We start from the raw sequence: 27,740 nt of genomic DNA, 5'->3' as shown, positions 1-27,740 counted from the left end.
GGCCAGTGGTGGTCCTGTGGGTGCAGTTTGTGGTAGTGAGGTCACTTGTGGCTCAGTGCCTGATAGGCCAGTGCTGGTCCTGTGGGTGGAGTTTGTGGTTGTGATGTCACTTGTGGCTGAGTGCCTGATAGGCCAGTGCTGGTGATGTGGGTGGAGTTTGTGGTTGTGATGTCACTTGTGGCTGAGTGCCTGATAGGCCAGTGCTGGTGATGTGGGTGGAGTTTGTGGTTGTGATGTCACTCGTGGCTCAGTGCCTGATAAGCCAGTGCTGGTCACATGGCTGCAGTTGTGTTTGTGATGTCACTTGTGGCTGTGTGCCTGATAGGCCAGTGCTGGTGCTGTGGCTGCAGTTTGTGTTTGTGATGTCAGTTGTGGCTGAGTGCCTGATAGGCCAGTGCTGGTGCTGTGGCTGCAGTTTGTGTTTGTGATGTCACTTGTGGCTGAGTGCCTGATAGGCCAGTGCTGGTGATGTGGGTGCAGTTTGTGGTTGTGATGTCACTTGTGGCTGAGTGCCTGATAGGGCAATGGTGGTCCTTTGGCTGCAGTTTGTGGTTGTGATGTCACTTGTGGCTGAGTGCCTGATAGGCCAGTGCTGGTCCTTTTGCTGCACTTTGTGTTTGTGATGTCACTTGTGGCTCAGTGCCTGATAGGCCAGTGCTGGTCCTGTGGATGTATTTTGTGGTTGTGATGTCACTTGTGGCTCAGTGCCTGATAGGCCAGTGCTGGTCCTGTGGGTGGAGTTTGTGGTTGTGATGTCACTTGTGGCTGAGTGCCTGATAGGCCAGTGCTGGTGATGTGGGTGCAGTTTGTGGTTGTGATGTCACTTGTGGCTCAGTGCCTGATAGGGCAGTGCTGGTGATGTGGGTGCAGTTTGTGGTTGTGATGTCACTTGTGGCTGAGTGCCTGATAGGCCAGTGCTGGTGATGTGGGTGCAGTTTGTGGTTGTGATGTCACTTGTGGCTGTGTGCCTGATAGGCCAGTGCTGGTTCTGTGGCTGCAGTTTGTGGTTGTGATGTCACTTGTGGCTGAGTGCCTGATAGGCCAGTGCTGGTGATGTGGGTGGAGTTTGTGGTTGTGATGTCACTTGTGGCTGTGTGCCTGATAGGCCAGTGCTGGTCCTTTTGCTGCACTTTGTGTTTGTGATGTCACTTGTGGCTCAGTGCCTGATAGGCCAGTGCTGGTCCTGTGGATGTATTTTGTGGTTGTGATGTCACTTGTGGCTCAGTGCCTGATAGGCCAGTGCTGGTCCCGTGGCTGCAGTTTGTGGTTGTGATGCCACTTGTGGCTGAGTGCCTGATAGGCCAGTGCTGGTGATGTGGGTGCAGTTTGTGGTTGTGATGTCAGTTGTGGCTGAGTGCCTGATAGGCCAGTGCTGGTGATGTGGGTGGAGTTTGTGGTTGTGATGTCACTTGTGGCTCAGTGCCTGATAGGCCAGTGCTGTTCCTGTGGGTGCAGTTTGTGGTTGTGATGTCACTTGTGGCTGTGTTCCTGATAGGCCAGTGCTGGTCCTGTGGGTGTAGTTTGTGGTTGTGATGTCACTTGTGGCTGTGTGCCTGATAGGCCGTTGCTGGTCACATGGCTGCAGTTGTGGTTGTGATGTCACTTGTGGCTCAGTGCCTGATAGGCCAGTGCGTGTGCTGTGGGTGGAGTTTGTGTTTGTGATGTCACTTGTGGCTCAGTGCCTGATGGCCAGTGCTGGTGCTGTGGGTGCAGTTTGTGGTTGTGATGTCACTTGTGGCTGAGTGCCTGATAGGCCAGTGCTGGTGATGTGGGTGCAGTTTGTGGTTGTGATGTCACTTGTGGCTCAGTGCCTGATAGGCCAGTGCGTGTGCTGTGGGTGCAGTTTGTGTTTGTGATTTCTCTTTTGGCTGTGTGCCTGATAGGCCAGTGCTGGTGATGTGGGTACAGTTTGTGTTTGTGATGTCACTTGTGTCTCAGTGCCTGATAGGCCAGTGCTGGTGATGTGGGTGCAGTTTGTGGTTGTGATGTCACTTGTGGCTGAGTGCCTGATAGGCCAGTGCTGGTCACGTGGGTGCAGTTTGTGTTTGTGATGTCACTTGTGGCTGAGTGCCTGATAGGCCAGTGCTGGTCCTGTGGGTGGAGTTTGTGGTTGTGATGTCACTTGTGGCTGAGTGCCTGATAGGCCAGGGCTGGTCCTGTGGGTGGAGTTTGTGATGTCACTCGTGGCTGTGTGCCTGATAGGCCAGTGCTGGTGCTGTGGCTGCAGTTTGTGTTTGTGATGTCAGTTGTGGCTGAGTGCCTGATAGGCCAGTGCTGGTGATGTGGGTGGACTTTGTGGTTGTGATGTCACTTCTGGCTGTGTGCCTGATAGGCCAGTGCTGGTCCTGTGGGTGTAGTTTGTGGTTGTGATGTCACTTGTGGCTCAGTGCCTGATAGGCCAGTGCTGGTCACATGGCTGCAGTTTGTGGTTGTGATGTCACTTGTGGCTGAGTGCCTGATAGGCCAGTGGTGGTCCTTTGGCTGCAGTTTGTGGTTGTGATGTCACTTGTGGCTGTGTGCCTGATAGGCCAGTGCTGGTCACATGGCTGCATTTTGTGTTTGTGATGTTACTTGTGGCTGAGTGCCTGATAGGCCAGTGGTGGTCCTTTGGCTGCAGTTTGTGTTTGTGATGTCACTTGTGACTCAGTGCCTGACAGGCCAGGGCTGGTGATGTGGGTGGAGTTTGTGTTTGTGATGTCACTCGTGGCTGTGTGCCTGATAGGCCAGTGCTGGTGCTGTGGCTGCAGTTTGTGTTTGTGATGTCACTTGTGACTCAGTGCCTGATAGGCCAGTGCTGGTGATGTGGGTGGAGTTTGTGGTTGTGATGTCAGTTGTGGCTGAGTGCCTGATAGGCCAGTGCTGGTGATGTGGGTGCAGTTTGTGGTTGTGATGTCACTTGTGGCTGTGTGCCTGATAGGCCAGTGCTGGTGCTGTGGCTGCAGTTTGTGGTTGTGATGTCACTTGTGGCTGAGTGCCTGATAGGCCAGTGCTGGTGATGTGGGTGGAGTTTGTGGTTGTGATGTCACTTGTGGCTGTGTGCCTGATAGGCCAGTGCTGGTCCTTTTGCTGCACTTTGTGTTTGTGATGTCACTTGTGGCTCAGTGCCTGATAGGCCAGTGCTGGTCCTGTGGATGTATTTTGTGGTTGTGATGTCACTTGTGGCTCAGTGCCTGATAGGCCAGTGCTGGTCCCGTGGCTGCAGTTTGTGGTTGTGATGCCACTTGTGGCTGAGTGCCTGATAGGCCAGTGCTGGTGATATGGCTGCAGTTTGTGGTTGTGATGTCACTTGTGGCTGAGTGCCTGATAGGCCAGTGCTGGTGATGTGGGTGGAGTTTGTGGTTGTGATGTCACTTGTGGCTCAGTGCCTGATGGCCAGTGCTGGTGCTGTGGGTGGAGTTTGTGGTTGTGATGTCACTTGTGGCTGAGTGCCTGATAGGCCAGTGCTGGTGATGTGGGTGCAGTTTGTGGTTGTGATGTCACTTGTGGCTGAGTGCCTGATAGGCCAGTGCTGGTGATGTGGGTGCAGTTTGTGGTTGTGATGTCACTTGTGGCTGAGTGCCTGATAGGCCAGTGCTGGTCACGTGGGTGCACTTTGTGTTTGTGATGTCACTTGTGGCTCAGTGCCTGATAGGCCAGTGCTGGTGATGTGGGTGCAGTTTGTGGTTGTGATGTCACTTGTGTCTCAGTGCCTGATAGGCCAGTGCTGGTGATGTGGGTGCAGTTTCTGCTTTTGATGTCACTTGTGGCTCAGTGCCTGATAGGCCAGTGCGTGTGCTGTGGGTGCAGTTTGTGTTTGTGATTTCTCTTTTGGCTGTGTGCCTGATAGGCCAGTGCTGGTGATGTGGGTGCAGTTTGTGGTTGTGATGTCACTTGTGGCTGTGTGCCTGATAGGCCAGTGCTGGTCACGTGGGTGCAGTTTCTGCTTGTGATGTCACTTGTGGCTCAGTGCCTGATAGGCCAGTGCTGGTCCCGTGGGTGCAGTTTGTGGTTGTGATGTCACTTGTGGCTGAGTGCCTGATAGGCCAGGGCTGGTCCTGTGGGTGGAGTTTGTGATGTCACTCGTGGCTGTGTGCCTGATAGGCCAGTGCTGGTGATGTGGGTACAGTTTGTGTTTGTGATGTCACTTGTGGCTGAGTGCCTGATAGGCCAGTGCTGGTGATGTGGGTGCAGTTTGTGGTTGTGATGTCACTTCTGGCTGTGTGCCTGATAGGCCAGTGCTGGTCCTGTGGGTGTAGTTTGTGGTTGTGATGTCACTTGTGGCTCAGTGCCTGATAGGCCAGTGCTGGTCACATGGCTGCAGTTTGTGGTTGTGATGTCACTTGTGGCTGAGTGCCTGATAGGCCAGTGGTGGTCCTTTGGCTGCAGTTTGTGGTTGTGATGTCACTTGTGGCTGTGTGCCTGATAGGCCAGTGCTGGTCACATGGCTGCATTTTGTGTTTGTGATGTCACTTGTGGCTGAGTGCCTGATAGGCCAGTGCTGGTGATGTGGCTGCAGTTTGTGGTTGTGATGTCACTTGTGGCTGAGTGCCTGATAGGCCAGTGCTGGTCCTGTGGGTGGAGTTTGTGGTTGTGATGTCACTTGTGGCTGAGTGCCTGATAGGCCAGTGCTGGTGCTGTGGGTGCAGTTTGTGGTTGTGATGTCACTTGTGGCTGAGTGCCTGATAGGCCAGGGCTGGTGCTGTGGCTGCAGTTTGTGTTTGTGATGTCACTTGTGGCTCAGTGCCTGATAGGCCAGTGCTGTTGCTGTGGGTGCAGTTTGTGGTTGTGATGTCACTTGTGGCTCAGTGCCTGATAGGCCAGTGCTGGTGATGTGGGTACAGTTTGTGTTTGTGATGTCACTTGTCGCTCAGTGCCTGATAGGCCAGTGCTGGTGCTGTGGCTGCAGTTTGTGGTTGTGATGTCACTTGTGGCTCAGTGCCTGATAGGCCAGTGCTGGTGCTGTGGCTGCAGTTTGTGGTTGTGATGTCACTTGTGGCTCAGTGCCTGATAGGCCAGTGCTGGTCACGTGGGTGCTCTTTGTGTTTGTGATGTCACTTGTGTCTCAGTGCCTGATAGGCCAGTGCTGGTGATGTGGCTGTAGTTTGTGGTTGTGATGTCAGTTGTGGCTCAGTGCCTGATAGGCCAGTGCTGGTGATGTGGGTGGAGTTTGTGTTTGTGATGTCACTTGTGGCTGAGTGCCTGATAGGCCAGTGCTGGTGATGTGGGTGGAGTTTGTGGTTGTGATGTCACTTGTGGCTGAGTGCCTGATAGGCCAGTGGTGGTCCTTTGGCTGCAGTTTGTGGTTGTGATGTCACTTCTGGCTGAGTGCCTGATAGGCCAGTGCTGGTCACATGGCTGCATTTTGTGTTTGTGATGTCACTTGTGGCTCAGTGCCTGATAGGCCAGTGCTGGTGATGTGGGTGCAGTTTGTGGTTGTGATGTCACTTGTGGCTGAGTGCCTGATAGGCCAGTGCTGTTGATGTGGCTGCAGTTTGTGGTTGTGATGTCACTTGTGGCTGAGTGCCTGATAGGCCAGTGGTGGTCCTGTGGGTGCAGTTTGTGGTAGTGAGGTCACTTGTGGCTCAGTGCCTGATAGGCCAGTGCTGGTCCTGTGGGTGGAGTTTGTGGTTGTGATGTCACTTGTGGCTGAGTGCCTGATAGGCCAGTGCTGGTGATGTGGGTGGAGTTTGTGGTTGTGATGTCACTTGTGGCTGAGTGCCTGATAGGCCAGTGCTGGTGATGTGGGTGGAGTTTGTGGTTGTGATGTCACTCGTGGCTCAGTGCCTGATAAGCCAGTGCTGGTCACATGGCTGCAGTTGTGTTTGTGATGTCACTTGTGGCTGTGTGCCTGATAGGCCAGTGCTGGTGCTGTGGCTGCAGTTTGTGTTTGTGATGTCAGTTGTGGCTGAGTGCCTGATAGGCCAGTGCTGGTGCTGTGGCTGCAGTTTGTGTTTGTGATGTCACTTGTGGCTGAGTGCCTGATAGGCCAGTGCTGGTGATGTGGGTGCAGTTTGTGGTTGTGATGTCACTTGTGGCTGAGTGCCTGATAGGGCAATGGTGGTCCTTTGGCTGCAGTTTGTGGTTGTGATGTCACTTGTGGCTGAGTGCCTGATAGGCCAGTGCTGGTCCTTTTGCTGCACTTTGTGTTTGTGATGTCACTTGTGGCTCAGTGCCTGATAGGCCAGTGCTGGTCCTGTGGATGTATTTTGTGGTTGTGATGTCACTTGTGGCTCAGTGCCTGATAGGCCAGTGCTGGTCCTGTGGGTGGAGTTTGTGGTTGTGATGTCACTTGTGGCTGAGTGCCTGATAGGCCAGTGCTGGTGATGTGGGTGCAGTTTGTGGTTGTGATGTCACTTGTGGCTCAGTGCCTGATAGGGCAGTGCTGGTGATGTGGGTGCAGTTTGTGGTTGTGATGTCACTTGTGGCTGAGTGCCTGATAGGCCAGTGCTGGTGATGTGGGTGCAGTTTGTGGTTGTGATGTCACTTGTGGCTGTGTGCCTGATAGGCCAGTGCTGGTTCTGTGGCTGCAGTTTGTGGTTGTGATGTCACTTGTGGCTGAGTGCCTGATAGGCCAGTGCTGGTGATGTGGGTGGAGTTTGTGGTTGTGATGTCACTTGTGGCTGTGTGCCTGATAGGCCAGTGCTGGTCCTTTTGCTGCACTTTGTGTTTGTGATGTCACTTGTGGCTCAGTGCCTGATAGGCCAGTGCTGGTCCTGTGGATGTATTTTGTGGTTGTGATGCCACTTGTGGCTGAGTGCCTGATAGGCCAGTGCTGGTGATGTGGGTGCAGTTTGTGGTTGTGATGTCAGTTGTGGCTGAGTGCCTGATAGGCCAGTGCTGGTGATGTGGGTGGAGTTTGTGGTTGTGATGTCACTTGTGGCTCAGTGCCTGATAGGCCAGTGCTGTTCCTGTGGGTGCAGTTTGTGGTTGTGATGTCACTTGTGGCTGTGTTCCTGATAGGCCAGTGCTGGTCCTGTGGGTGTAGTTTGTGGTTGTGATGTCACTTGTGGCTGTGTGCCTGATAGGCCGTTGCTGGTCACATGGCTGCAGTTGTGGTTGTGATGTCACTTGTGGCTCAGTGCCTGATAGGCCAGTGCGTGTGCTGTGGGTGGAGTTTGTGTTTGTGATGTCACTTGTGGCTCAGTGCCTGATGGCCAGTGCTGGTGCTGTGGGTGCAGTTTGTGGTTGTGATGTCACTTGTGGCTGAGTGCCTGATAGGCCAGTGCTGGTGATGTGGGTGCAGTTTGTGGTTGTGATGTCACTTGTGGCTCAGTGCCTGATAGGCCAGTGCGTGTGCTGTGGGTGCAGTTTGTGTTTGTGATTTCTCTTTTGGCTGTGTGCCTGATAGGCCAGTGCTGGTGATGTGGGTACAGTTTGTGTTTGTGATGTCACTTGTGTCTCAGTGCCTGATAGGCCAGTGCTGGTGATGTGGGTGCAGTTTGTGGTTGTGATGTCACTTGTGGCTGAGTGCCTGATAGGCCAGTGCTGGTCACGTGGGTGCAGTTTGTGTTTGTGATGTCACTTGTGGCTGAGTGCCTGATAGGCCAGTGCTGGTCCTGTGGGTGGAGTTTGTGGTTGTGATGTCACTTGTGGCTGAGTGCCTGATAGGCCAGGGCTGGTCCTGTGGGTGGAGTTTGTGATGTCACTCGTGGCTGTGTGCCTGATAGGCCAGTGCTGGTGCTGTGGCTGCAGTTTGTGTTTGTGATGTCAGTTGTGGCTGAGTGCCTGATAGGCCAGTGCTGGTGATGTGGGTGGACTTTGTGGTTGTGATGTCACTTCTGGCTGTGTGCCTGATAGGCCAGTGCTGGTCCTGTGGGTGTAGTTTGTGGTTGTGATGTCACTTGTGGCTCAGTGCCTGATAGGCCAGTGCTGGTCACATGGCTGCAGTTTGTGGTTGTGATGTCACTTGTGGCTGAGTGCCTGATAGGCCAGTGGTGGTCCTTTGGCTGCAGTTTGTGGTTGTGATGTCACTTGTGGCTGTGTGCCTGATAGGCCAGTGCTGGTCACATGGCTGCATTTTGTGTTTGTGATGTTACTTGTGGCTGAGTGCCTGATAGGCCAGTGGTGGTCCTTTGGCTGCAGTTTGTGTTTGTGATGTCACTTGTGACTCAGTGCCTGACAGGCCAGGGCTGGTGATGTGGGTGGAGTTTGTGTTTGTGATGTCACTCGTGGCTGTGTGCCTGATAGGCCAGTGCTGGTGCTGTGGCTGCAGTTTGTGTTTGTGATGTCACTTGTGACTCAGTGCCTGATAGGCCAGTGCTGGTGATGTGGGTGGAGTTTGTGGTTGTGATGTCAGTTGTGGCTGAGTGCCTGATAGGCCAGTGCTGGTGATGTGGGTGCAGTTTGTGGTTGTGATGTCACTTGTGGCTGTGTGCCTGATAGGCCAGTGCTGGTGCTGTGGCTGCAGTTTGTGGTTGTGATGTCACTTGTGGCTGAGTGCCTGATAGGCCAGTGCTGGTGATGTGGGTGGAGTTTGTGGTTGTGATGTCACTTGTGGCTGTGTGCCTGATAGGCCAGTGCTGGTCCTTTTGCTGCACTTTGTGTTTGTGATGTCACTTGTGGCTCAGTGCCTGATAGGCCAGTGCTGGTCCTGTGGATGTATTTTGTGGTTGTGATGTCACTTGTGGCTCAGTGCCTGATAGGCCAGTGCTGGTCCCGTGGCTGCAGTTTGTGGTTGTGATGCCACTTGTGGCTGAGTGCCTGATAGGCCAGTGCTGGTGATATGGCTGCAGTTTGTGGTTGTGATGTCACTTGTGGCTGAGTGCCTGATAGGCCAGTGCTGGTGATGTGGGTGGAGTTTGTGGTTGTGATGTCACTTGTGGCTCAGTGCCTGATAGGCCAGTGCTGTTCCTGTGGGTGCAGTTTGTGGTTGTGATGTCACTTGTGGCTGTGTGCCTGATAGGCCAGTGCTGGTCCTGTGGGTGTAGTTTGTGGTTGTGATGTCACTTGTGGCTGTGTGCCTGATAGGCCGTTGCTGGTCACATGGCTGCAGTTGTGGTTGTGATGTCACTTGTGGCTCAGTGCCTGATAGGCCAGTGCGTGTGCTGTGGGTGGAGTTTGTGTTTGTGATGTCACTTGTGGCTCAGTGCCTGATGGCCAGTGCTGGTGCTGTGGGTGGAGTTTGTGGTTGTGATGTCACTTGTGGCTGAGTGCCTGATAGGCCAGTGCTGGTGATGTGGGTGCAGTTTGTGGTTGTGATGTCACTTGTGGCTGAGTGCCTGATAGGCCAGTGCTGGTCACGTGGGTGCACTTTGTGTTTGTGATGTCACTTGTGGCTCAGTGCCTGATAGGCCAGTGCTGGTGATGTGGGTGCAGTTTGTGGTTGTGATGTCACTTGTGTCTCAGTGCCTGATAGGCCAGTGCTGGTGATGTGGGTGCAGTTTCTGCTTTTGATGTCACTTGTGGCTCAGTGCCTGATAGGCCAGTGCTGGTCCCATGGGTGCAGTTTGTGGTTGTGATGTCACTTGTGGCTGAGTGCCTGATAGGCCAGGGCTGGTCCTGTGGGTGGAGTTTGTGATGTCACTCGTGGCTGTGTGCCTGATAGGCCAGTGCTGGTGATGTGGGTACAGTTTGTGTTTGTGATGTCACTTGTGGCTGAGTGCCTGATAGGCCAGTGCTGGTGATGTGGGTGCAGTTTGTGGTTGTGATGTCACTTCTGGCTGTGTGCCTGATAGGCCAGTGCTGGTCCTGTGGGTGTAGTTTGTGGTTGTGATGTCACTTGTGGCTCAGTGCCTGATAGGCCAGTGCTGGTCACATGGCTGCAGTTTGTGGTTGTGATGTCACTTGTGGCTGAGTGCCTGATAGGCCAGTGGTGGTCCTTTGGCTGCAGTTTGTGGTTGTGATGTCACTTGTGGCTGTGTGCCTGATAGGCCAGTGCTGGTCACATGGCTGCATTTTGTGTTTGTGATGTCACTTGTGGCTGAGTGCCTGATAGGCCAGTGCTGGTGATGTGGCTGCAGTTTGTGGTTGTGATGTCACTTGTGGCTGAGTGCCTGATAGGCCAGTGCTGGTCCTGTGGGTGGAGTTTGTGGTTGTGATGTCACTTGTGGCTGAGTGCCTGATAGGCCAGTGCTGGTGCTGTGGGTGCAGTTTGTGGTTGTGATGTCACTTGTGGCTGAGTGCCTGATAGGCCAGGGCTGGTGCTGTGGCTGCAGTTTGTGTTTGTGATGTCACTTGTGGCTCAGTGCCTGATAGGCCAGTGCTGTTGCTGTGGGTGCAGTTTGTGGTTGTGATGTCACTTGTGGCTCAGTGCCTGATAGGCCAGTGCTGGTGATGTGGGTACAGTTTGTGTTTGTGATGTCACTTGTCGCTCAGTGCCTGATAGGCCAGTGCTGGTGCTGTGGCTGCAGTTTGTGGTTGTGATGTCACTTGTGGCTCAGTGCCTGATAGGCCAGTGCTGGTGCTGTGGCTGCAGTTTGTGGTTGTGATGTCACTTGTGGCTCAGTGCCTGATAGGCCAGTGCTGGTCACGTGGGTGCTCTTTGTGTTTGTGATGTCACTTGTGTCTCAGTGCCTGATAGGCCAGTGCTGGTGATGTGGCTGTAGTTTGTGGTTGTGATGTCAGTTGTGGCTCAGTGCCTGATAGGCCAGTGCTGGTGATGTGGGTGGAGTTTGTGTTTGTGATGTCACTTGTGGCTGAGTGCCTGATAGGCCATTGCTGGTGATATGGGTGGAGTTTGTGGTTGTGATGTCACTTGTGGCTGAGTGCCTGATAGGCCAGTGCTGGTCACATGCCTGCAGTTGTGTTTGTGATGTCACTTGTGGCTGAGTGCCTGATAGGCCAGTGCTGGTGATGTGGGTGCAGTTTGTGGTTGTGATGTCACTTGTGGCTCAGTGCCTGATAGGCCAGTGCTGGTGATGTGGGTGCAGTTTGTGGTTGTGATGTCACTTGTGGCTGAGTGCCTGATAGGCCAGTGGTGGTCCTGTGGGTGTAGTTTGTGTTTGTGATGTCACTCGTGGCTGAGTGCCTGATAGGCCAGTGCTGGTCACATGGCTGCAGTTGTGTTTGTGATGTCACTTGTGGCTGTGTGCCTGACAGGCCAGTGCGTGTGCTGTGGGTGGAGTTTGTGTTTGTGATGTCACTTGTGGCTGAGTGCCTGATAGGCCAGTGCTGGTGATGTGGGTGGAGTTTGTGGTTGTGATGTCACTTGTGGCTGAGTGCCTGATAGGCCAGTCCTGGTCCTGTGGGTGGAGTTTGTGGTTGTGGTGTCACTTGTGACTCAGTGCCTGATAGGCCAGTGCTGGTGATGTGGGTGCAGTTTGTGGTTGTGATGTCACTTGTGGCTGAGTGCCTGATAGGGCAGTGCTGGTGATGTGGGTGCAGTTTGTGGTTGTGATGTCACTTGTGGCTCAGTGCCTGATAGGCCAGTCCTGGTCCTGTGGGTGGAGTTTGTGGTTGTGATGTCACTTGTGGCTGAGTGCCTGATAGGCCAGTGCGTGTGCTGTGGGTGCAGTTTGTGTTTGTGATTTCTCTTTTGGCTGTGTGCCTGATAGGCCAGTGCTGGTGATGTGGCTGCAGTTTGTGTTTGTGATGTCACTTGTGGCTGTGTGCCTGATAGGCCAGTGCTGGTCACGTGGGTGCAGTTTCTGCTTGTGATGTCACTTGTGGCTGAGTGCCTGATAGGCCAGTGCTGGTCCCGTGGGTGCAGTTTGTGGTTGTGATGTCACTTGTGGCTGAGTGCCTGATAGGCCAGTGCTGGTGATGTGGGTACAGTTTGTGTTTGTGATGTCACTTGTGGCTCAGTGCCTGATAGGCCAGTGCTGGTGCTGTGGCTGCAGTTTGTGTTTGTGATGTCACTTGTGGCTGAGTGCCTGATAGGCCAGGGCTGGTGCTGTGGCTGCAGTTTGTGTTTGTGATGTCACTTGTGGCTCAGTGCCTGATAGGCCAGTGCTGGTGATGTGGGTGGAGTTTGTGGTTGTGATGTGACTTGTGGCTGTGTGCCTGATAGGCCAGTGCTGGTCCTGTGGGTGTAGTTTGTGGTTGTGATGTCACTTGTGGCTGTGTGCCTGATAGGCCAGTGCTGGTCACATGGCTGCAGTTGTGTTTGTGATGTTACTTGTGGCTGTGTGCCTGATAGGCCAGTGCGTGTGCTGTGGCTGCAGTTTGTGGTTGTGATGTCACTTGTGGCTGAGTGCCTGATAGGCCAGTGCTGGTGCTGTGGCTGCAGTTTGTGGTTGTGATGTCACTTGTGGCTCAGTGCCTGATAGGCCAGTGCTGGTGCTGTGGCTGCAGTTTGTGGTTGTGATGTCCCTTGTGGCTCAGTGCCTGATAGGCCAGTGCTGGTGATGTGGGTGCAGTTTCTGCTTGTGATGTCACTTGTGGCTGAGTGCCTGATAGGCCAGTGCGTGTGCTGTGGGTGCAGTTTGTGGTTGTGATTTCTCTTTTGGCTCAGTGCCTGATAGGCCAGTGCTGGTGATGTGGCTGCAGTTTGTGGTTGTGATGTCACTTGTGACTCAGTGCCTGATAGGCCGTTGCTGGTGATGTGGCTGCAGTTTGTGTTTGTGATGTCAGTTGTGGCTGAGTGCCTGATAGGCCAGTGCTGGTCACGTGGGTGCAGTTTCTGCTTGTGATGTCACTTGTGGCTGAGTGCCTGATAGGCCAGTGCTGGTCCCGTGGGTGGAGTTTGTGGTTGTGATGTCACTTGTGGCTGAGTGCCTGATAGGCCAGGGCTGGTCCTGTGGGTGGAGTTTGTGATGTCACTCGTGGCTGTGTGCCTGATAGGCCAGTGCTGGTGCTGTGGCTGCAGTTTGTGTTTGTGATGTCACTTGTGGCTGAGTGCCTGATAGGCCAGTGCTGGTGATGTGGGTGCAGTTTGTGGTTGTGATGTCACTTGTGGCTGAGTGCCTGATAGGCCAGTGCTGGTCACGTGGGTGCAGTTTGTGTTTGTGATGTCACTTGTGGCTGAGTGCCTGATAGGCCAGTGCTGGTCCTGTGGGTGGAGTTTGTGGTTGTGATGTCACTTGTGGCTGAGTGCCTGATAGGCCAGGGCTGGTCCTGTGGGTGGAGTTTGTGATGTCACTCGTGGCTGTGTGCCTGATAGGCCAGTGCTGGTGCTGTGGCTGCAGTTTGTGTTTGTGATGTCAGTTGTGGCTGAGTGCCTGATAGGCCAGTGCTGGTGATGTGGGTGGACTTTGTGGTTGTGATGTCACTTCTGGCTGTGTGCCTGATAGGCCAGTGCTGGTCCTGTGGGTGTAGTTTGTGGTTGTGATGTCACTTGTGGCTCAGTGCCTGATAGGCCAGTGCTGGTCACATGGCTGCAGTTTGTGGTTGTGATGTCACTTGTGGCTGAGTGCCTGATAGGCCAGTGGTGGTCCTTTGGCTGCAGTTTGTGGTTGTGATGTCACTTGTGGCTGTGTGCCTGATAGGCCAGTGCTGGTCACATGGCTGCATTTTGTGTTTGTGATGTTACTTGTGGCTGAGTGCCTGATAGGCCAGTGGTGGTCCTTTGGCTGCAGTTTGTGGTTGTGATGTCACTTGTGGCTGTGTGCCTGATAGGCCAGTGCTGGTCACATGGCTGCATTTTGTGTTTGTGATGTTACTTGTGGCTGAGTGCCTGATAGGCTAGTGCTGGTGATGTGGCTGCAGTTTGTGTTTGTGATGTCACTTGTGGCTGAGTGCCTGATAGGCCATTGCTGGTGATATGGGTGGAGTTTGTGGTTGTGATGTCACTTGTGGCTGAGTGCCTGATAGGCCAGTGCTGGTCACATGCCTGCAGTTGTGTTTGTGATGTCACTTGTGGCTGTGTGCCTGATAGGCCAGTGCGTGTGCTGTGGGTGGAGTTTGTGTTTGTGATGTCACTTGTGGCTGAGTGCCTGATAGGCCAGTGCTGGTGATGTGGGTGCAGTTTGTGGTTGTGATGTCACTTGTGTCTCAGTGCCTGATAGGCCAGTGCTGGTGATGTGGGTGCAGTTTGTGGTTGTGATGTCACTTGTGGCTGTGTGCCTGATAGGCCAGTACTGGTCACATGGCTTCAGTTGTGTTTGTGATGTCACTTGTGGCTGAGTGCCTGATAGGCCAGTGGTGGTCCTGTGGGTGTAGTTTGTGTTTGTGATGTCACTCGTGGCTGAGTGCCTGATAGGCCAGTGCTGGTCACATGGCTGCAGTTGTGTTTGTGATGTCACTTGTGGCTGTGTGCCTGACAGGCCAGTGCGTGTGCTGTGGGTGGAGTTTGTGTTTGTGATGTCACTTGTGGCTGAGTGCCTGATAGGCCAGTGCTGGTGATGTGGGTGGAGTTTGTGGTTGTGATGTCACTTGTGGCTGAGTGCCTGATAGGCCAGTCCTGGTCCTGTGGGTGGAGTTTGTGGTTGTGGTGTCACTTGTGACTCAGTGCCTGATAGGCCAGTGCTGGTGATGTGGGTGCAGTTTGTGGTTGTGATGTCACTTGTGGCTGAGTGCCTGATAGGGCAGTGCTGGTGATGTGGGTGCAGTTTGTGGTTGTGATGTCACTTGTGGCTCAGTGCCTGATAGGCCAGTCCTGGTCCTGTGGGTGGAGTTTGTGTTTGTGATGTCACTTGTGGCTGAGTGCCTGATAGGCCAGTGCTGGTGATGTGGGTGCAGTTTGTGGTTGTGATGTCACTTGTGGCTGAGTGCCTGATAGGGCAATGGTGGTCCTTTGGCTGCAGTTTGTGGTTGTGATGTCACTTGTGGCTGAGTGCCTGATAGGCCAGTGCTGGTCCTTTTGCTGCACTTTGTGTTTGTGATGTCACTTGTGGCTCAGTGCCTGATAGGCCAGTGCTGGTCCTGTGGATGTATTTTGTGGTTGTGATGTCACTTTTGGCTCAGTGCCTGATAGGCCAGTGCTGGTCCTGTGGATGTATTTTGTGGTTGTGATGTCAGTTGTGGCTGTGTGCCTGATAGGCCAGTGCTGGTCCTGTGGGTGGAGTTTGTGGTTGTGATGTCACTTGTGGCTGAGTGCCTGATAGGCCAGTGCGTGTGCTGTGGGTGCAGTTTGTGTTTGTGATTTCTCTTTTGGCTGTGTGCCTGATAGGCCAGTGCTGGTGATGTGGGTGCAGTTTGTGGTTGTGATGTCACTTGTGGCTGTGTGCCTGATAGGCCAGTGCTGGTCACGTGGGTGCAGTTTCTGCTTGTGATGTCACTTGTGGCTGAGTGCCTGATAGGCCAGTGCTGGTCCCGTGGGTGCAGTTTGTGGTTGTGATGTCACTTGTGGCTGAGTGCCTGATAGGCCAGTGCTGGTGATGTGGGTACAGTTTGTGTTTGTGATGTCACTTGTGGCTCAGTGCCTGATAGGCCAGTGCTGGTGCTGTGGCTGCAGTTTGTGTTTGTGATGTCACTTGTGGCTGAGTGCCTGATAGGCCAGGGCTGGTGCTGTGGCTGCAGTTTGTGTTTGTGATGTCACTTGTGGCTCAGTGCCTGATAGGCCAGTGCTGGTGATGTGGGTGGAGTTTGTGGTTGTGATGTGACTTGTGGCTGTGTGCCTGATAGGCCAGTGCTGGTCCTGTGGGTGTAGTTTGTGGTTGTGATGTCACTTGTGGCTGTGTGCCTGATAGGCCAGTGCTGGTCACATGGCTGCAGTTGTGTTTGTGATGTTACTTGTGGCTGTGTGCCTGATAGGCCAGTGCGTGTGCTGTGGCTGCAGTTTGTGGTTGTGATGTCACTTGTGGCTGAGTGCCTGATAGGCCAGTGCTGGTGCTGTGGCTGCAGTTTGTGGTTGTGATGTCCCTTGTGGCTCAGTGCCTGATAGGCCAGTGCTGGTGATGTGGGTGCAGTTTCTGCTTGTGATGTCACTTGTGGCTGAGTGCCTGATAGGCCAGTGCGTGTGCTGTGGGTGCAGTTTGTGGTTGTGATTTCTCTTTTGGCTCAGTGCCTGATAGGCCAGTGCTGGTGATGTGGCTGCAGTTTGTGGTTGTGATGTCACTTGTGACTCAGTGCCTGATAGGCCAGTGCTGGTCCTGTGGATGTATTTTGTGGTTGTGATGTCACTTGTGGCTCAGTGCCTGATAGGCCAGTGCTGGTCCCGTGGCTGCAGTTTGTGTTTGTGATGTCACTTGTGGCTGAGTGCCTGATAGGCCAGTGCTGGTGATGTGGGTGCAGTTTGTGGTTGTGATGTCACTTGTGGCTGTGTGCCTGATAGGCCAGTGCTGGTGATGTGGCTGCAGTTTGTGGTTGTGATGTCACTTGTGGCTGAGTGCCTCATAGGCCAGTGCTGGTGATGTGGGTGCAGTTTGTGGTTGTGATGTCACTTGTGGCTGTGTGCCTGATAGGCCAGTGCTGGTCCTTTTGCTGCACTTTGTGTTTGTGATGTCCCTTGTGGCTCAGTGCCTGATAGGCCAGTGCTGGTCCTGTGGATGTATTTTGTGGTTGTGATGTCACTTGTGGCTCAGTGCCTGATAGGCCAGTGCTGGTCCCGTGGCTGCAGTTTGTGGTTGTGATGTCACTTGTGGCTGAGTGCCTGATAGGCCAGTGCTGGTGATATGGCTGCAGTTTGTGGTTGTGATGTCACTTGTGGATGAGTGCCTGATAGGCCAGTGCTGGTGATGTGGGTGGAGTTTGTGGTTGTGATGTCACTTGTGGCTGAGTGCCTGATAGGCCAGTGCTGGTGATGTGGCTGTAGTTTGTGTTTGTGATGTCACTTGTGGCTGAGTGCCTGATAGGCCAGTGCTGGTGTTGTGGGTGCAGTTTGTGTTTGTGATGTCACTTGTGGCTGAGTGCCTGATAGGCCAGTGCTGGTGATGTGGGTGGAGTTTGTGGTTGTGATGTCACTTGTGGCTGAGTGCCTGATAGGCCAGTGCTGGTGTAGTGGGTGCAGTTTGTGGTTGTGATGTCACTTGTGGCTGAGTGCCTGATAGGCCAGTGCTGGTGATGTGGCTGCAGTTTGTGGTTGTGATGTCACTTGTGGCTGAGTGCCTGATAGGCCAGTGCTGGTGATGTGGGTGGAGTTTGTGTTTGTGATGTCACTTGTGGCTGTGTGCCTGATAGGCCAGGGCTGGTCCTGTGGGTGGAGTTTTTTTGTGATGTCAGTTGTGGCTGTGTGCCTGATAGGCCAGTGCTGGTGATGTGGCTGCAGTTTGTGGTTGTGATGTCACTTGTGGCTCAGTGCCTGATAGGCCAGTGCTGGTGATGTGGGTGGAGTTTGTGTTTGTGATGTCACTTGTGGCTGAGTGCCTGATAGGCCAGTGCTGGTGATGTGGGTGCAGTTTGTGGTTGTGATGTCACTTGTGGCTGAGTGCCTGATAGGCCAATGGTGGTCCTTTGGCTGCAGTTTGTGGTTGTGATGTCACTTGTGGCTGAGTGCCTGATAGGCCAGTGGTGGTCCTTTGGCTGCAGTTTGTGTTTGTGATGTCACTTGTGACTCAGTGCCTGATAGGCCAGTGCTGGTGATGTGGGTGGAGTTTGTGTTTGTGATGTCACTCGTGGCTGTGTGCCTGATAGGCCAGTGCTGGTGCTGTGGCTGCAGTTTGTGTTTGTGATGTCAGTTGTGGCTGAGTGCCTGATAGGCCAGTGCTGGTGATGTGGGTGCAGTTTGTGGTTGTGATGTCACTTGTGGCTGAGTGCCTGATAGGGCAATGGTGGTCCTTTGGCTGCAGTTTGTGGTTGTGATGTCACTTGTGGCTGAGTGCCTGATAGGCCAGTGCTGGTCCTTTTGCTGCACTTTGTGTTTGTGATGTCACTTGTGGCTCAGTGCCTGATAGGCCAGTGCTGGTCCTGTGGATGTATTTTGTGGTTGTGATGTCACTTGTGGCTCAGTGCCTGATAGGCCAGTGCTGGTCCTGTGGGTGGAGTTTGTGGTTGTGATGTCACTTGTGGCTCAGTGCCTGATAGGCCAGTGCTGGTCCTGTGGGTGGAGTTTGTGGTTGTGATGTCACTTGTGGCTGAGTGCCTGATAGGCCAGTGCTGGTGATGTGGCTGCAGTTTGTGGTTGTGATGTCACTTCTGTCTCAGTGCCTGATAGGCCAGTGCTGGTGATGTGGGTGCAGTTTGTGGTTGTGATGCCACTTGTGGCTGAGTGCCTGATAGGCCTGTGCTGGTGATATGGCTGCAGTTTGTGGTTGTGATGTCACTTGTGGCTGAGTGCCTGATAGGCCAGTGCGTGTGCTGTGGGTGCAGTTTGTGGTTGTGATTTCTCTTTTGGCTCAGTGCCTGATAGGCCAGTGCTGTTCCTGTGGGTGCAGTTTGTGGTTGTGATGTCACTTGTGGCTGTGTGCCTGATAGGCCAGTGCTGGTCCTGTGGGTGTAGTTTGTGGTTGTGATGTCACTTGTGGCTGTGTGCCTGATAGGCCAGTGCTGGTCACATGGCTGCAGTTGTGTTTGTGATGTTACTTGTGGCTGTGTGCCTGATAGGCCAGTGCGTGTGCTGTGGCTGCAGTTTGTGGTTGTGATGTCACTTGTGGCTGAGTGCCTGATAGGCCAGTGCTGGTGCTGTGGCTGCAGTTTGTGGTTGTGATGTCACTTGTGGCTCAGTGCCTGATAGGCCAGTGCTGGTGCTGTGGCTGCAGTTTGTGGTTGTGATGTCCCTTGTGGCTCAGTGCCTGATAGGCCAGTGCTGGTGATGTGGGTGCAGTTTCTGCTTGTGATGTCACTTGTGGCTGAGTGCCTGATACGCCAGTGCGTGTGCTGTGGGTGCAGTTTGTGGTTGTGATTTCTCTTTTGGCTCAGTGCCTGATAGGCCAGTGCTGGTGATGTGGCTGCAGTTTGTGGTTGTGATGTCACTTGTGACTCAGTGCCTGATAGGCCGTTGCTGGTGATGTGGCTGCAGTTTGTGTTTGTGATGTCAGTTGTGGCTGAGTGCCTGATAGGCCAGTCCTGGTCCTGTGGGTGGAGTTTGTGGTTGTGGTGTCACTTGTGACTCAGTGCCTGATAGGCCAGTGCTGGTGATGTGGGTGCAGTTTGTGGTTGTGATGTCACTTGTGGCTGAGTGCCTGATAGGGCAGTGCTGGTGATGTGGGTGCAGTTTGTGGTTGTGATGTCACTTGTGGCTCAGTGCCTGATAGGCCAGTCCTGGTCCTGTGGGTGGAGTTTGTGTTTGTGATGTCACTTGTGGCTGAGTGCCTGATAGGCCAGTGCTGGTGATGTGGGTGCAGTTTGTGGTTGTGATGTCACTTGTGGCTGAGTGCCTGATAGGGCAATGGTGGTCCTTTGGCTGCAGTTTGTGGTTGTGATGTCACTTGTGGCTGAGTGCCTGATAGGCCAGTGCTGGTCCTTTTGCTGCACTTTGTGTTTGTGATGTCACTTGTGGCTCAGTGCCTGATAGGCCAGTGCTGGTCCTGTGGATGTATTTTGTGGTTGTGATGTCACTTTTGGCTCAGTGCCTGATAGGCCAGTGCTGGTCCTGTGGATGTATTTTGTGGTTGTGATGTCAGTTGTGGCTGTGTGCCTGATAGGCCAGTGCTGGTCCTGTGGGTGGAGTTTGTGGTTGTGATGTCACTTGTGGCTGAGTGCCTGATAGGCCAGTGCGTGTGCTGTGGGTGCAGTTTGTGTTTGTGATTTCTCTTTTGGCTGTGTGCCTGATAGGCCAGTGCTGGTGATGTGGGTGCAGTTTGTGGTTGTGATGTCACTTGTGGCTGTGTGCCTGATAGGCCAGTGCTGTTCACGTGGGTGCAGTTTCTGCTTGTGATGTCACTTGTGGCTGAGTGCCTGATAGGCCAGTGCTGGTCCCGTGGGTGCAGTTTGTGGTTGTGATGTCACTTGTGGCTGAGTGCCTGATAGGCCAGTGCTGGTGATGTGGGTACAGTTTGTGTTTGTGATGTCACTTGTGGCTCAGTGCCTGATAGGCCAGTGCTGGTGCTGTGGCTGCAGTTTGTGTTTGTGATGTCACTTGTGCCTCAGTGCCTGATAGGCCAGGGCTGGTGATGTGGGTGGAGTTTGTGGTTGTGATGTGACTTGTGGCTGTGTGCCTGATAGGCCAGTGCTGGTCCTGTGGGTGTAGTTTGTGGTTGTGATGTCACTTGTGGCTGTGTGCCTGATAGGCCAGTGCTGGTCACATGGCTGCAGTTGTGTTTGTGATGTTACTTGTGGCTGTGTGCCTGATAGGCCAGTGCGTGTGCTGTGGCTGCAGTTTGTGGTTGTGATGTCACTTGTGGCTGAGTGCCTGATAGGCCAGTGCTGGTGCTGTGGCTGCAGTTTGTGGTTGTGATGTCACTTGTGGCTCAGTGCCTGATAGGCCAGTGCTGGTGCTGTGGCTGCAGTTTGTGGTTGTGATGTCCCTTGTGGCTCAGTGCCTGATAGGCCAGTGCTGGTGATGTGGGTGCAGTTTCTGCTTGTGATGTCACTTGTGGCTGAGTGCCTGATAGGCCAGTGCGTGTGCTGTGGGTGCAGTTTGTGGTTGTGATTTCTCTTTTGGCTCAGTGCCTGATAGGCCAGTGCTGGTGATGTGGCTGCAGTTTGTGGTTGTGATGTCACTTGTGACTCAGTGCCTGATAGGCCGTTGCTGGTGATGTGGCTGCAGTTTGTGTTTGTGATGTCAGTTGTGGCTGAGTGCCTGATAGGCCAGTGCTGGTGATGTGGGTGCAGTTTGTGGTTGTGATGTCACTTGTGGCTGTGTGCCTGATAGGCCAGTGCTGGTGATGTGGCTGCAGTTTGTGGTTGTGATGTCACTTGTGGCTGAGTGCCTCATAGGCCAGTGCTGGTGATGTGGGTGCAGTTTGTGGTTGTGATGTCACTTGTGGCTGTGTGCCTGATAGGCCAGTGCTGGTCCTTTTGCTGCACTTTGTGTTTGTGATGTCACTTGTGGCTCAGTGCCTGATAGGCCAGTGCTGGTCCTGTGGATGTATTTTGTGGTTGTGATGTCACTTGTGGCTCAGTGCCTGATAGGCCAGTGCTGGTCCCGTGGCTGCAGTTTGTGGTTGTGATGTCACTTGTGGCTGAGTGCCTGATAGGCCAGTGCTGGTGATATGGCTGCAGTTTGTGGTTGTGATGTCACTTGTGGATGAGTGCCTGATAGGCCAGTGCTGGTGATGTGGGTGGAGTTTGTGGTTGTGATGTCACTTGTGGCTGAGTGCCTGATAGGCCAGTGCTGGTGATGTGGCTGTAGTTTGTGTTTGTGATGTCACTTGTGGCTGAGTGCCTGATAGGCCAGTGCTGGTGTTGTGGGTGCAGTTTGTGTTTGTGATGTCACTTGTGGCTGAGTGCCTGATAGGCCAGTGCTGGTGATGTGGGTGGAGTTTGTGGTTGTGATGTCACTTGTGGCTGAGTGCCTGATAGGCCAGTGCTGGTGTAGTGGGTGCAGTTTGTGGTTGTGATGTCACTTGTGGCTGAGTGCCTGATAGGCCAGTGCTGGTCACATGGCTGCAGTTTGTGTTTGTGATGTCACTTGTGGCTGAGTGCCTGATAGGCCAGTGCTGGTGATGTGGGTGGAGTTTGTGTTTGTGATGTCACTTGTGGCTGTGTGCCTGATAGGCCAGGGCTGGTCCTGTGGGTGGAGTTTTTTTGTGATGTCACTCGTGGCTGTGTGCCTGATAGGCCAGTGCTGGTGATGTGGCTGCAGTTTGTGGTTGTGATGTCACTTGTGGCTCAGTGCCTGATAGGCCAGTGCTGGTGATGTGGGTGGAGTTTGTGTTTGTGATGTCACTTGTGGCTGAGTGCCTGATAGGCCAGTGCTGGTGATGTGGGTGCAGTTTGTGGTTGTGATGTCACTTGTGGCTGAGTGCCTGATAGGCCAGTGGTGGTCCTTTGGCTGCAGTTTGTGTTTGTGATGTCACTTGTGACTCAGTGCCTGATAGGCCAGTGCTGGTGATGTGGGTGGAGTTTGTGTTTGTGATGTCACTCGTGGCTGTGTGCCTGATAGGCCAGTGCTGGTGCTGTGGCTGCAGTTTGTGTTTGTGATGTCAGTTGTGGCTGAGTGCCTGATAGGCCAGTGCTGGTGATGTGGGTGCAGTTTGTGGTTGTGATGTCACTTGTGGCTGAGTGCCTGATAGGGCAATGGTGGTCCTTTGGCTGCAGTTTGTGGTTGTGATGTCACTTGTGGCTGAGTGCCTGATAGGCCAGTGCTGGTCCTTTTGCTGCAGTTTGTGTTTGTGATGTCACTTGTGGCTCAGTGCCTGATAGGCCAGTGCTGGTCCTGTGGATGTATTTTGTGGTTGTGATGTCACTTGTGGCTCAGTGCCTGATAGGCCAGTGCTGGTCCTGTGGGTGGAGTTTGTGGTTGTGATGTCACTTGTGGCTCAGTGCCTGATAGGCCAGTGCTGGTCCTGTGGGTGGAGTTTGTGGTTGTGATGTCACTTGTGGCTGAGTGCCTGATAGGCCAGTGCTGGTGATGTGGCTGCAGTTTGTGGTTGTGATGTCACTTCTGTCTCAGTGCCTGATAGGCCAGTGCTGGTGATGTGGGTGCAGTTTGTGGTTGTGATGCCACTTGTGGCTGAGTGCCTGATAGGCCTGTGCTGGTGATATGGCTGCAGTTTGTGGTTGTGATGTCACTTGTGGCTGAGTGCCTGATAGGCCAGTGCGTGTGCTGTGGGTGCAGTTTGTGGTTGTGATTTCTCTTTTGGCTCAGTGCCTGATAGGCCAGTGCTGTTCCTGTGGGTGCAGTTTGTGGTTGTGATGTCACTTGTGGCTGTGTGCCTGATAGGCCAGTGCTGGTCCTGTGGGTGTAGTTTGTGGTTGTGATGTCACTTGTGGCTGTGTGCCTGATAGGCCAGTGCTGGTCACATGGCTGCAGTTGTGTTTGTGATGTTACTTGTGGCTGTGTGCCTGATAGGCCAGTGCGTGTGCTGTGGCTGCAGTTTGTGGTTGTGATGTCACTTGTGGCTGAGTGCCTGATAGGCCAGTGCTGGTGCTGTGGCTGCAGTTTGTGGTTGTGATGTCACTTGTGGCTCAGTGCCTGATAGGCCAGTGCTGGTGCTGTGGCTGCAGTTTGTGGTTGTGATGTCCCTTGTGGCTCAGTGCCTGATAGGCCAGTGCTGGTGATGTGGGTGCAGTTTCTGCTTGTGATGTCACTTGTGGCTGAGTGCCTGATAGGCCAGTGCGTGTGCTGTGGGTGCAGTTTGTGGTTGTGATTTCTCTTTTGGCTCAGTGCCTGATAGGCCAGTGCTGGTGATGTGGCTGCAGTTTGTGGTTGTGATGTCACTTGTGACTCAGTGCCTGATAGGCCGTTGCTGGTGATGTGGCTGCAGTTTGTGTTTGTGATGTCAGTTGTGGCTGAGTGCCTGATAGGCCAGTGCTGGTGATGTGGGTGCAGTTTGTGGTTGTGATGTCACTTGTGGCTGTGTGCCTGATAGGCCAGTGCTGGTGATGTGGCTGCAGTTTGTGGTTGTGATGTCACTTGTGGCTGAGTGCCTCATAGGCCAGTGCTGGTGATGTGGGTGCAGTTTGTGGTTGTGATGTCACTTGTGGCTGTGTGCCTGATAGGCCAGTGCTGGTCCTTTTGCTGCACTTTGTGTTTGTGATGTCACTTGTGGCTCAGTGCCTGATAGGCCAGTGCTGGTCCTGTGGATGTATTTTGTGGTTGTGATGTCACTTGTGGCTCAGTGCCTGATAGGCCAGTGGTGGTGATGTGGCTGCAGTTTGTGTTTGTGATGTCACTTGTGGCTGAGTGCCTGATAGGCCAGTGGTGGTCCTTTGGCTGCAGTTTGTGGTTGTGATGTCACTTGTGACTCAGTGCCTGATAGGCCAGTGCTGGTGATGTGGGTGGAGTTTGTGTTTGTGATGTCACTTTTGGCTGAGTGCCTGATAGGCCAGTGCTGGTGATGTGGGTGGAGTTTGTGGTTGTGATGTCACTTGTGGCTGAGTGCCTGATAGGCCAGTGCTGGTGTAGTGGGTGCAGTTTGTGGTTGTGATGTCACTTGTGGCTGAGTGCCTGATAGGCCAGTGCTGGTCACATGGCTGCAGTTTGTGGTTGTGATGTCACTTGTGGCTCAGTGCCTGATAGGCCAGTGCTGGTGCTGTGGCTGCAGTTTGTGGTTGTGATGTCCCTTGTGGCTCAGTGCCTGATAGGCCAGTGCTGGTGATGTGGGTGCAGTTTCTGCTTGTGATGTCACTTGTGGCTGAGTGCCTGATAGGCCAGTGCTGGTGATGTGGGTGGAGTTTGTGGTTGTGATGTCACTTGTGGCTGTGTGCCTGATAGGCCAGGGCTGGTCCTGTGGGTGGAGTTTTTTTGTGATGTCACTCGTGGCTGTGTGCCTGATAGGCCAGTGCTGGTGATGTGGCTGCAGTTTGTGGTTGTGATGTCACTTGTGGCTCAGTGCCTGATAGGCCAGTGCTGGTGATGTGGGTGGAGTTTGTGTTTGTGATGTCACTTGTGGCTGAGTGCCTGATAGGCCAGTGCTGGTGATGTGGGTGCAGTTTGTGGTTGTGATGTCACTTGTGGCTCAGTGCCTGATAGGCCAGTGCTGGTCCTGTGGATGTATTTTGTGGTTGTGATGTCACTTGTGGCTCAGTGCCTGATAGGCCAGTGCTGGTCCTGTGGGTGGAGTTTGTGGTTGTGATGTCACTTGTGGCTCAGTGCCTGATAGGCCAGTGCTGGTCCTGTGGGTGGAGTTTGTGGTTGTGATGTCACTTGTGGCTGAGTGCCTGATAGGCCAGTGCTGGTGCTGTGGCTGCAGTTTGTGGTTGTGATGTCACTTGTGGCTCAGTGCCTGATAGGCCAGTGCTGGTGCTGTGGCTGCAGTTTGTGGTTGTGATGTCCCTTGTGGCTCAGTGCCTGATAGGCCAGTGCTGGTGATGTGGGTGCAGTTTCTGCTTGTGATGTCACTTGTGGCTGAGTGCCTGATAGGCCAGTGCGTGTGCTGTGGGTGCAGTTTGTGGTTGTGATTTCTCTTTTGGCTCAGTGCCTGATAGGCCAGTGCTGGTGATGTGGCTGCAGTTTGTGGTTGTGATGTCACTTGTGACTCAGTGCCTGATAGGCCGTTGCTGGTGATGTGGCTGCAGTTTGTGTTTGTGATGTCAGTTGTGGCTGAGTGCCTGATAGGCCAGTGCTGGTGATGTGGGTGGAGTTTGTGGTTGTGATGTCACTTGTGGCTGTGTGCCTGATAGGCCAGTGCTGGTCCTTTTGCTGCACTTTGTGTTTGTGATGTCACTTGTGGCTCAGTGCCTGATAGGCCAGTGCTGGTCCTGTGGCTGCAGTTTGTGTTTGTGATGTCACTTGTGGCTGAGTGCCTGATAGGCCAGTGCTGTTCCTGTGGGTGCAGTTTGTGTTTGTGATGTCACTTGTGGCTCAGTGCCTGATAGGCCAGTGCTGGTGATGTGGCTGCAGTTTGTGGTTGTGATGTCACTTGTGGCTGACTGCCTGATAGGCCAGTGGTGGTCACGTGGGTGCAGTTTGTGGTAGTGAGGTCACTTGTGGCTCAGTGCCTGATAGGCCAGTGCTGGTCCTGTGGGTGGAGTTTGTGGTTGTGATGTCACTTGTGGCTGAGTGCCTGATAGGCCAGTGCTGGTGATGTGGGTGGAGTTTGTGGTTGTGATGTCACTTGTGGCTGAGTGCCTGATAGGCCAGTGCTGGTGATGTGGGTGGAGTTTGTGTTTGTGATGTCACTCGTGGCTCAGTGCCTGATAAGCCAGTGCTGGTCACATGGCTGCAGTTGTGTTTGTGATGTCACTTGTGGCTGTGTGCCTGATAGGCCAGTGCTGGTGCTGTGGCTGCAGTTTGTGTTTGTGATGTCAGTTGTGGCTGAGTGCCTGATAGGCCAGTGCTGGTGATGTGGGTGCAGTTTGTGGTTGTGATGTCACTTGTGGCTGAGTGCCTGATAGGGCAATGGTGGTCCTTTGGCTGCAGTTTGTGGTTGTGATGTCACTTGTGGCTGAGTGCCTGATAGGCCAGTGCTGGTCCTTTTGCTGCACTTTGTGTTTGTGATGTCACTTGTGGCTCAGTGCCTGATAGGCCAGTGCTGGTCCTGTGGATGTATTTTGTCGTTGTGATGTCACTTGTGGCTCAGTGCCTGATAGGCCAGTGCTGGTCCTGTGGGTGGAGTTTGTGGTTGTGATGTCACTTGTGGCTCAGTGCCTGATAGGCCAGTGCTGGTCCTGTGGGTGGAGTTTGTGGTTGTGATGTCACTTGTGGCTGAGTGCCTGATAGGCCAGTGCTGGTGATGTGGCTGCAGTTTGTGGTTGTGATGTCACTTCTGTCTCAGTGCCTGATAGGCCAGTGCTGGTGATGTGGGTGCAGTTTGTGGTTGTGATGCCACTTGTGGCTGAGTGCCTGATAGGCCAGTGCTGGTGATATGGCTGCAGTTTGCGGTTGTGATGTCACTTGTGGCTGAGTGCCTGATAGGCCAGTGCGTGTGCTGTGGGTGCAGTTTGTGGTTGTGATTTCTCTTTTGGCTCAGTGCCTGATAGGCCAGTGCTGTTCCTGTGGGTGCAGTTTGTGGTTGTGATGTCACTTGTGGCTGTGTGCCTGATAGGCCAGTGCTGGTCCTGTGGGTGTAGTTTGTGGTTGTGATGTCACTTGTGGCTGTGTGCCTGATAGGCCGTTGCTGGTCACATGGCTGCAGTTGTGGTTGTGATGTCACTTGTGGCTCAGTGCCTGATAGGCCAGTGCGTGTGCTGTGGGTGGAGTTTGTGTTTGTGATGTCACTTGTGGCTCAGTGCCTGATGGCCAGTGCTGGTGCTGTGGGTGCAGTTTGTGGTTGTGATGTCACTTGTGGCTCAGTGCCTGATAGGCCAGTGCTGGTGATGTGGGTGCAGTTTGTGGTTGTGATGTCACTTGTGGCTGAGTGCCTGATAGGCCAGTGCTGGTCACGTGGGTGCACTTTGTGTTTGTGATGTCACTTGTGGCTCAGTGCCTGATAGGCCAGTGCTGGTGATGTGGGTGCAGTTTGTGGTTGTGATGTCACTTGTGGCTGAGTGCCTGATAGGCCAATGGTGGTCCTTTGGCTGCAGTTTGTGGTTGTGATGTCACTTGTGGCTGAGTGCCTGATAGGCCAGTGCTGGTGCTGTGGCTGCAGTTTGTGGTTGTGATGTCACTTGTGGCTCAGTGCCTGATAGGCCAGTGCTGGTCCTGTGGCTGCAGTTTGTGGTTGTGATGTCACTTGTGGCTCAGTGCCTGATAGGCCAGTGCTGGTGATGTGGGTGGAGTTTGTGTTTGTGATGTCACTTGTGGCTGAGTGCCTGATAGGCCAGTGCTGGTGATGTGGGTGCAGTTTGTGGTTGTGATGTCACTTGTGGCTGAGTGCCTGATAGGCCAATGGTGGTCCTTTGGCTGCAGTTTGTGGTTGTGATGTCACTTGTGGCTGAGTGCCTGATAGGCCAGTGCTGGTGCTGTGGCTGCAGTTTGTGGTTGTGATGTCACTTGTGGCTCAGTGCCTGATAGGCCAGTGCTGGTGCTGTGGCTGCAGTTTGTGGTTGTGATGTCCCTTGTGGCTCAGTGCCTGATAGGCCAGTGCTGGTGATGTGGGTGCAGTTTGTGGTTGTGATGTCAGTTGTGGCTGAGTGCCTGATAGGCCAGTGCTGGTGATGTGGGTGGAGTTTGTGGTTGTGATGTCACTTGTGGCTGAGTGCCTGATAGGCCAGTGCTGGTGATGTGGGTGCAGTTTGTGGTTGTGATGTCACTTGTGGCTGAGTGCCTGATAGGCCAGTGCTGGTCACATGGCTGCAGTTTGTGTTTGTGATGTCACTTGTGGCTGAGTGCCTGATAGGCCAGTGCTGGTGATGTGGGTGGAGTTTGTGTTTGTGATGTCACTTGTGGCTGTGTGCCTGATAGGCCAGGGCTGGTCCTGTGGGTGGAGTTTTTTTGTGATGTCACTCGTGGCTGTGTGCCTGATAGGCCAGTGCTGGTGCTGTGGCTGCAGTTTGTGTTTGTGATGTCACTTGTGTCTCAGTGCCTGATAGGCCAGTGCGTGTGCTGTGGGTGGAGTTTGTGTTTGTGATGTCACTTGTGG

Source organism: Apteryx mantelli, unplaced genomic scaffold (assembly GCF_036417845.1).
Source record: "Apteryx mantelli isolate bAptMan1 unplaced genomic scaffold, bAptMan1.hap1 HAP1_SCAFFOLD_33, whole genome shotgun sequence".
Lineage (NCBI taxonomy): Eukaryota > Metazoa > Chordata > Aves > Apterygiformes > Apterygidae > Apteryx > Apteryx mantelli.
Note: the sequence above shows the minus strand (reverse complement) of the source record.